This window comes from Triticum dicoccoides, chromosome 7B (assembly GCF_002162155.2).
Source record: "Triticum dicoccoides isolate Atlit2015 ecotype Zavitan chromosome 7B, WEW_v2.0, whole genome shotgun sequence".
Lineage (NCBI taxonomy): Eukaryota > Viridiplantae > Streptophyta > Magnoliopsida > Poales > Poaceae > Triticum > Triticum dicoccoides.
In genome coordinates this window covers 395,688,126-395,695,615 of record NC_041393.1, presented here as the reverse complement: position 1 = coordinate 395,695,615, position 7,490 = coordinate 395,688,126, and positions in this window count along the sequence as shown.

Below are 7,490 nucleotides of genomic sequence, written 5' to 3'. Positions count from 1 at the left end.
CTTCGCGCGCTTCTCGATGTCCACTCCCGCCTTCGCGACAAGCGCTTCTCGGGATACCAGCTTGGCCTGTCGGGCGCGGTAGAGCGACAACAGCTTCCGCAACAGCTCCTCCTCCTCAGGCTCGCCGCTGCTGCTGCTCGGCGCGTCGACCAGCGTCAGCCCAGCGAAGGCGAGCAACTCTTCATCAAAGATTTCTCCTTCGATCGGCGCCCTGGAGCTCGACGCCCAGGGGAGCTTGATGAAGACGCCATCGCCGGCCTTCAAATAGGTGCCGGGCTGGGGCTCTTCGGAGCCTGACGCTGCGGCAGCGGCGGAGGGATCGGTGGTCGGCGTAGCGCCTGACGCTCCTGCGGCCTCGGGGCCGTCAGTGCGATCACCGGACCCCTCACCAGCTTCTGCGGCGGCAGCTTTGGCGGCCTCTCCGCCGGCGGGATCATCAGCGCCGGTTTCTTCTTTGGTGACAGCGGCGTCGTCGGTATTGCCGCGCGCGTTCTCCTCGCCGGCGACCTCGGTTTCCATCGGCTCCGTGGCAGATGGACCTGACGACCGGAAAAGGGAGAAAAGTCAAGCAAATATTCAAAAAGAAAATCAGAAGAAGAAGAACCCAAGGGAAGTTTTCAAGCAAGAGGATTACCTGTACTAGGATCTACAGTCATGGTCTCCACCACCGGGGGGTCGCTGGTGCTGTCCCTTGCCGGAGAACTGTCCCTTGCCGGAGACTTCTCCCGTACCGGAAAATTCTCCCTTGCCGAAGAACGCTCCCTTGCCGGGGAATCCTCCCTTGGCGGTGTAGTCTAAGCAGATGGCATGTCGGGAGCGGCTTCCGGGCACTCCTGCTGAGACTGCTCTGCTCCTACGCAAACCAATAGTCAGATGTCAGCAAAGAAAGAGCACCCATGCGCGCCTAACAGCAGGAAGTAAACCATATACTTACGCTGGGGGCTGCGCGGGGGGCTGCTTTGGGGAATAGTTGCCAGGTCCGGCAAGGTGGTCTCGGACACACCCCCTGCCGTCGCGGTGGGTTCATCCTTGATGACAATCACCGGGACCTTGGCTCTCTTCGCCGCTCTCTGGGCCAGAGTCCTGAAAAGGAATAGGTTCAGAGTAAAGCAAATCAGATACAAGACAAAACAGCAAGAATTGAAGAACTACAAGTACAGCAAAGAATCTTACTCTTCCTCTTCCTCGTCGGAGCTGAGCGCGGAGAGGTCAAAGTCCGGCCCACCTTCGGTGCGACAAGGCGGAGGAGTAGGTTCCCTTAGCCGCTTGGCGGGAGCAGAAGTGGTGGTCCGGGAGGGCCCCGCTCCAGTTGCCGCAGCGGCGTGAGGTGCTCCCGCGACAACAGTGCTTGCCACGTTGGAGCGCGTCGCGCGGCACTGCGGCTATTGACCCGTCTGCCGCCGCTACGTCCCCGGCCTTGCGGAGACGCTTTCTTGGTGGAGCTGGGGGCTCCGCTTGCGACGAGCTGTCTGAAGGTGAGAAAGAGGAGGAGTCGATCTTCAACGAGTCGCTCGCGCCCTCGGCGGGCTCGCTTGACTCAGCTTCAGGCCCGACAAGCTCTCCCTTGCCGGCAAGCTCCTCTCGCTCGGCAAGGCTTGCCACCTCTGCTGCCTCTGCCTCCTCCACGGTGAATCCAAACTCTCCCGCGGCAGCGGCTGCCGCCGCCTCTTCCAGCCTAGTGGCGATGCGCTGCATCTCCGCATCGGTGGTGTCGCGAGTAAGGCTCTTCTGTTCATCAGAGTGGACCGACACTTCTATCAAGCCGTCAAAGAACTCCTGCACGACGTCGTCTGCAGGCTCTTGCCAAGTTGGGACAATTCCATGCGAATCGCACAGCGGCATCATTGCACGGATGCGGTCGAGCGAGGAGTTGTTTCACAGCGGAACGACACCCCTCGGCAACCTGAACACTTCTGGATGTTGAGGATCGTGCTTGAACAGTTCCAGGAGCATCGCGTCCAGTTCTAGGACAATGAAGTTGAAGTTGAGGCCCGGGCACAGCCTCATGATATCCGCCGCATTCTGGAACTCCCAGGCGGGTCTCCTCCTCTCCTGTAGGGGGGCGATGCGGCGGTGAAGAAAATCTACGCCAACGGCGCCTATGGTGAGCCCGGCAAGCCTGAGGCGTAGGATCCGGGTGATGGAAATCTTCAGCCTATCGTCTTCCGGGGCCATGTTGCTCCAATCGTTGCCGCGCGCTACTAGGGCTTAGTGCTGGGCGGTAAATGGCTGCGGGTTCTCCTCGACAATCCAGCACCAGTCTGCTCTCCATTCATCCCACTTGCTATAGAGCTCTCCCTCCAGATAAGCTTCCTTCTTGCCAGTTCTCAAGATCCAGGTGATTCCGCCGGATAAAGGCTCCCCTCTCTCAACTCCGGGCATAAAGAAGTGGCGAAAAAGAGCTACATTTGGATAGACTCCGACAATGTTTTCGCAGAGATGTGCGAAAACTGCCATGGTTAGAACGGCGTTGGGGGTGAAGTCAAGGAGGCGGAACCCGTAGGTGTTCATAATGTCACAGAAAAACTCCGAGAAAGGCGGGCAGAGCCCGCAGTAGAAGAACAACGCGAAGAAGGGATATCCATTCGGAGCCAGTTCCGAAGCGGCAGCTGAGAGTACCTTCGTGCGCGAATGCGCTCGCTTCTCCGTCGACCAGAAGAGGTAGTAATACTCCCTCAGCTCCTTCGCGGCGAGCTGAGGGGAGAAGGTTGCCCGCTCCTTTCGCAGCGCCGTGAGCCGCTGCGCCTCAGCCGACTTCACAACCTTCCCGGCTTTCGGAGCCATGGCGGAGGTGGTGAGAGAAATCGACGACGTTGGTGGTGCTGGTGGCGATGGGGGGTGGAGCGCTACTCTCTTTTAGCTTTAGGAAGAAGGGGGGAGCGGCGGAGATTTTTGAGATTGGAATAGCAACCGGGGAGATGGGCGAACTGCCCCTATTTCCCCTGCTTATAAAGAGGGAGGGGGCGGACGTTCCATCTTTCCGAATAAAGAAACCACCCACGATCTCTCCCACGACGCCGCATTCGACGCGTGCCGTTCGAGGAGGGCACGGTGGATACAGAGTGAGATACGGCGTAACCCAGGCCGCGCGTGCCCGTGCCCTGTTTTGGGCCTGGCCCAACAGCACTCGGCACCGCGTGTGGCCCAGGCCCGGGGGCTCCTGTCGGTTTCTAGAGTAGGGGTACCCTAGTATCCCGAACTTGTGCACGGGCAGTTGCAGCACCCCGCGGCAAGGCTTGCCGGGTGACCGCCAAGGTCCTCCATGGTTCCTTTGGAGCCAGTCAAGAACAAAGTATTCAAGCCAAGGAGACAAGGCCCCGGCAAGAGGAGCTTGCCGGGAAGGCCAACCAAGGCATCTCAAGGAACTTGCTGCGACGCGCCACGCGTCCCGGCGAGGCCCGGTGAGCGACAAGCTTTCGGACGCGACAAGACAACGACCGCGGCAAGGCGCTTGCCGCGGCAAACTACCACTCTGTACCCGCGCTCCAGCACATCCGCCAATGTGTCGCCCTGGGACCTTTCCAGGCGCGCGTGGCAAGAGGCTGTGCGGCCAGCGGTGCATGGTGGCAAGCGACGCTGACAAGATTGCCATCGTGGCAAGCGGTGGCGTCCCTGACGGTCCCTTTTTGCACTATTTGGGCGACATAGACGGGCGTTTAATGCCTTTGTCCCCTGCCGTCAGGGTTAGGTATGATACACTGTACAGGTAGTTGTACCAACCGCAATTCCTTTTCCATTTTTACCCTTGTCTACGTTGCCACCTGTCGGAGACCCCTTTAGCATATAAAAGGAGGCCCATGCGCAACGTAGAGGGGGGTTGGAAGGCAGAAAAACACTCACGCTCGGTCTCGTTAGCAGCTAGTGTGTACTGTAGCACTCAACGCTCCCGAGCAAGAACTCAATACACTCAGACATGCAGCAGTAGGAATGTTATCTCTCCGGAGAGCTCCGAAGCTGGGTAAACTTCTCGTGTGCTTCGCCTCGATCCGCTCTTCGTGCGATCTCCGCCCCCCGCCGAACCGAAAGGGGCTCGGTCCGCCGGTCCCATAGGTGTTCGTGGATCAGTTTCCCCGACAAAATTCCCTCTTCAGAACTCATTCATGCATGATACTGACAATCACTACTTTGATGTAAGACAAACACATGATACCAGGATGGAATATGTACGAAAAACAGGACGGCATGGCATGTTCACAACCGTTTGTGTAAACTAAGCAGAAACCATTCCAGCAAATAAGAAGCAATGCAAGCTAGACACCATATGAAAGATGCAATGAATATCACTCTACCAAGTTAAAACTATCTCGTCATAAGTGCATTTCAACAAATTAGTAGTTCAAGCTAGAAAAGAATGTGACATGTAACCTATATCACACTCTGAAGTCAAACGTGTCTTATGATAAGTGATTGTTGCGGGTTACACAACAGTTGTAATTTGATGTAAGAACATGGTGTGATAGACAGATATTGTATGTTGTAGAAACAGGAACACGTGTCTTATTCAAGTATAATGTGTAAAGTAAGTAGATGGAATTCAACAAAATTAGAAGCAATACAAGCTAGACATCACACATAACATGCAACCACAAATAACAGTGCCATGTTAGAGGGAGCACCAGTGATGCTGCACTAGGGGAGACGTGCTCATCATAAACACAGCTTTGTTGAGTGTCTATGCATGTGTTTTCTTGGAAACCATCTTGGGGGTGTGGAGGAGTAGAAACTGTAGAGGCCCTCTGTTCGCAAGGAGCACATTTATCCGCTGCCTTGCTAACTTCCTTCCGCTTTATTGATTTTGAATTGTCAAGTAAAACCGACAAGAAAAAGCAATAAAATTCTCTCTTAAGAAGTCATTCATGCATGATACTGACAATCACTACTTTGATGTAAGGCAAACACATGATACCAGGATGGAATATGTACGAAAAACAGGACGGCATGGCATGTTCACAACTATTTGTGTAAACTAAGCAGAAACCATTCCAGCAAATAAGAAGCAATGCAAGCTAGACACCACATGAAAGATGCAACTAATATGACTCTGCCAAGTTAAAAGCGTCCCATCATAAATGGAATTTCAACAAATTAGAAGCAGCGCATGCTATAAATCATATGAAAGATGCAACTAATATCGCACTGCATATACTAAAGGTGTCTCGTTATATTGATTGATGCAGGATACAAAAAAACAATAGTTTTATGTAAGGACATGCTTAATAGACAGATGTACTATGTACTAAATACAGGAAGGCATGTCACATTAACAGGTATAATGTACTCCCTCCATCCCATAATGTAGGACGTTTTTTGGTACTAATTTAGTGCCAAAAAAACTTCTTACATTATGGGACGGAGGGAGTATAAGCTAAGTAGACTAGCACATGCAGTTTAACCAGATTGGAAGAATTACAATATAGACACCATATGCAACATGCAACCACATATCATGCTGCCAAGTTACAGCAAGCACCTGCGATGCTAGTGTAGGGGAAATGCTGTAATCAACTACAGAGCTACGTTCACTATCTTCATCTAGCATTTCTGTTTCTTGAGAATCATGTCGGGAGGCTGACGCTGCATTCTTTAAATGAGGAGTAGTCCCCTTGCCTGCCTGCCTCGTCATAAGTGATTGATGAGGGATACACAAGAACATTAGTTTGATGTAAGAACATGGTTAATACACAGATGTACTAGTATGTACCAAAAATAGAAAGGCATGTCATATTCAAAGGTATAATGTGTAAGCTAAGCATATGCAATTTAACCAAATTGGAAGCAATACAAGCTAGACATCCGGCTGGAGTGGTGAACATGATCATCTAGGACCTGAGAGCCTGGTGGGAGGCGGGCTGCTTCGCCACCATCGCGGCTTTTTAGTTGGCTTCCAGGTGATGTCTGTCTTTGCTGGGCTTGTCACTAGCTCGACTAGTGCCCTGACTAGTTATTTGTCTTCTGGTGCTCACAGGATGGCGGTTCATGTAAAAAATATCTTTCCTTATCTTAATAAAGACCGACTTTGGCCTTTCAAATACAAGCTAGACACCATATGGAACATGCAACCACATATGACACCGTGAAGTTAAAGAAAGCACCTGGGATGGTGGTTCATTGCGAGCGAGGTCATCAACTCCAGAGCAACGTTTACCGTCTCCATCTGCTGACACTGCACCCTTTATAGCGATGTAACGTGTTGTGCCTAGCCGTGTAGAAAGCTGGCACGACTTGTCTCTTTTCTTTTTTGCTTCTCTTTCGGCAGACTCTGAAATACCCTTGCATAAAAACACAATAGTGAGAGTATGGGTGAAGTGTGTGCAGAACTAGTGCACTATAAAAGTAGTAGATAGCAGGTGGCTGAAAAATAAATGATAGGAGACATATGATAGCTCTACAACATTGCATGGCAAAAAAAATTAGATTCTACTCTGTATGATTTTGTAATATATGAGCACAGGAAATGCAGGTACTCCTCCAGCACACCACCACCTGTGGTCATATCTAAGATAACAGTCGACTGAAAATAAATAGGTCAGTCGATTTTTTTAATGAACCGTCTGATCTATAAGGAACGGGCAAATGGCCTTCGTCTATGTCCCGCACTATTGACGATCTTTCTCGAACCGCCAGCGACCACTGACTCAGACCCCTGCCTCCGCTGCCCCGCCCTCCCATCGACCTCACACCATCGTCGTGCTTGGCAGTGCCCCCAGGCCATCCCTTTAATCACGGCCGACCTCCAGATCGGGCGCCAGTAGCTCTAGGCCGCACACGCCCCTAAGATAAACACCAAGGCACTGCTTCCACAGCGTAATAGTCGTACTAGAGCCTGTTACGCTGGGGAATGCTTCCGTTAATTGGGAATCAACTGGCCAGAAATTGAAATTCAGGGGGCGACAGACCTCTAGCTAAGGTGAAATAGCATATGAGGAGAAACCTTGTGCATTGTGCGTTACTAGGAACATCTAGTATCAAGAAGAAGCAGTCAACTATTGTCTTCTGTGGGATGAATACCGTGCAAGCAGAGATGTAAGATTTGCACGAATAAGGGAAAAGGAGTACCTTCTTCGGTTGCAGGTGTGGTCACCTCCACATGTCGCGCCGATCTTCTTCTTTTTACCAGGGAAACCGATATTCTAGAGGGTGCAGGCTTGGACGAACCCATGGCCAAATTGTTGAATGGGTTGCCGTGGCCGTATGTCGACGGAGGGGAAGCAGATCCGAGGCGGCGAACGACGGCGTAGCAGGAACATCTCCGGTGCGGTGGAGGGTGGCGAAGTTGGAGCGGCAGCAGTGAGGCGCAGGATGGCGTGGTTGAACTGGTTCGGGTACGGACGGCTCGGCCTCGGCTTCAACTACTAGCCATGGAGTGCGTTGCGGTTGAGGTTGCGGTGGACGACGACGTCGGGGTATCGGCTCCGGCATGATGGAGGAGGGCGGCGGTTGATGGGTGGGATGGGGTGGCGGACGGAGGATGCCGGGGTTTTGCGGCTGGT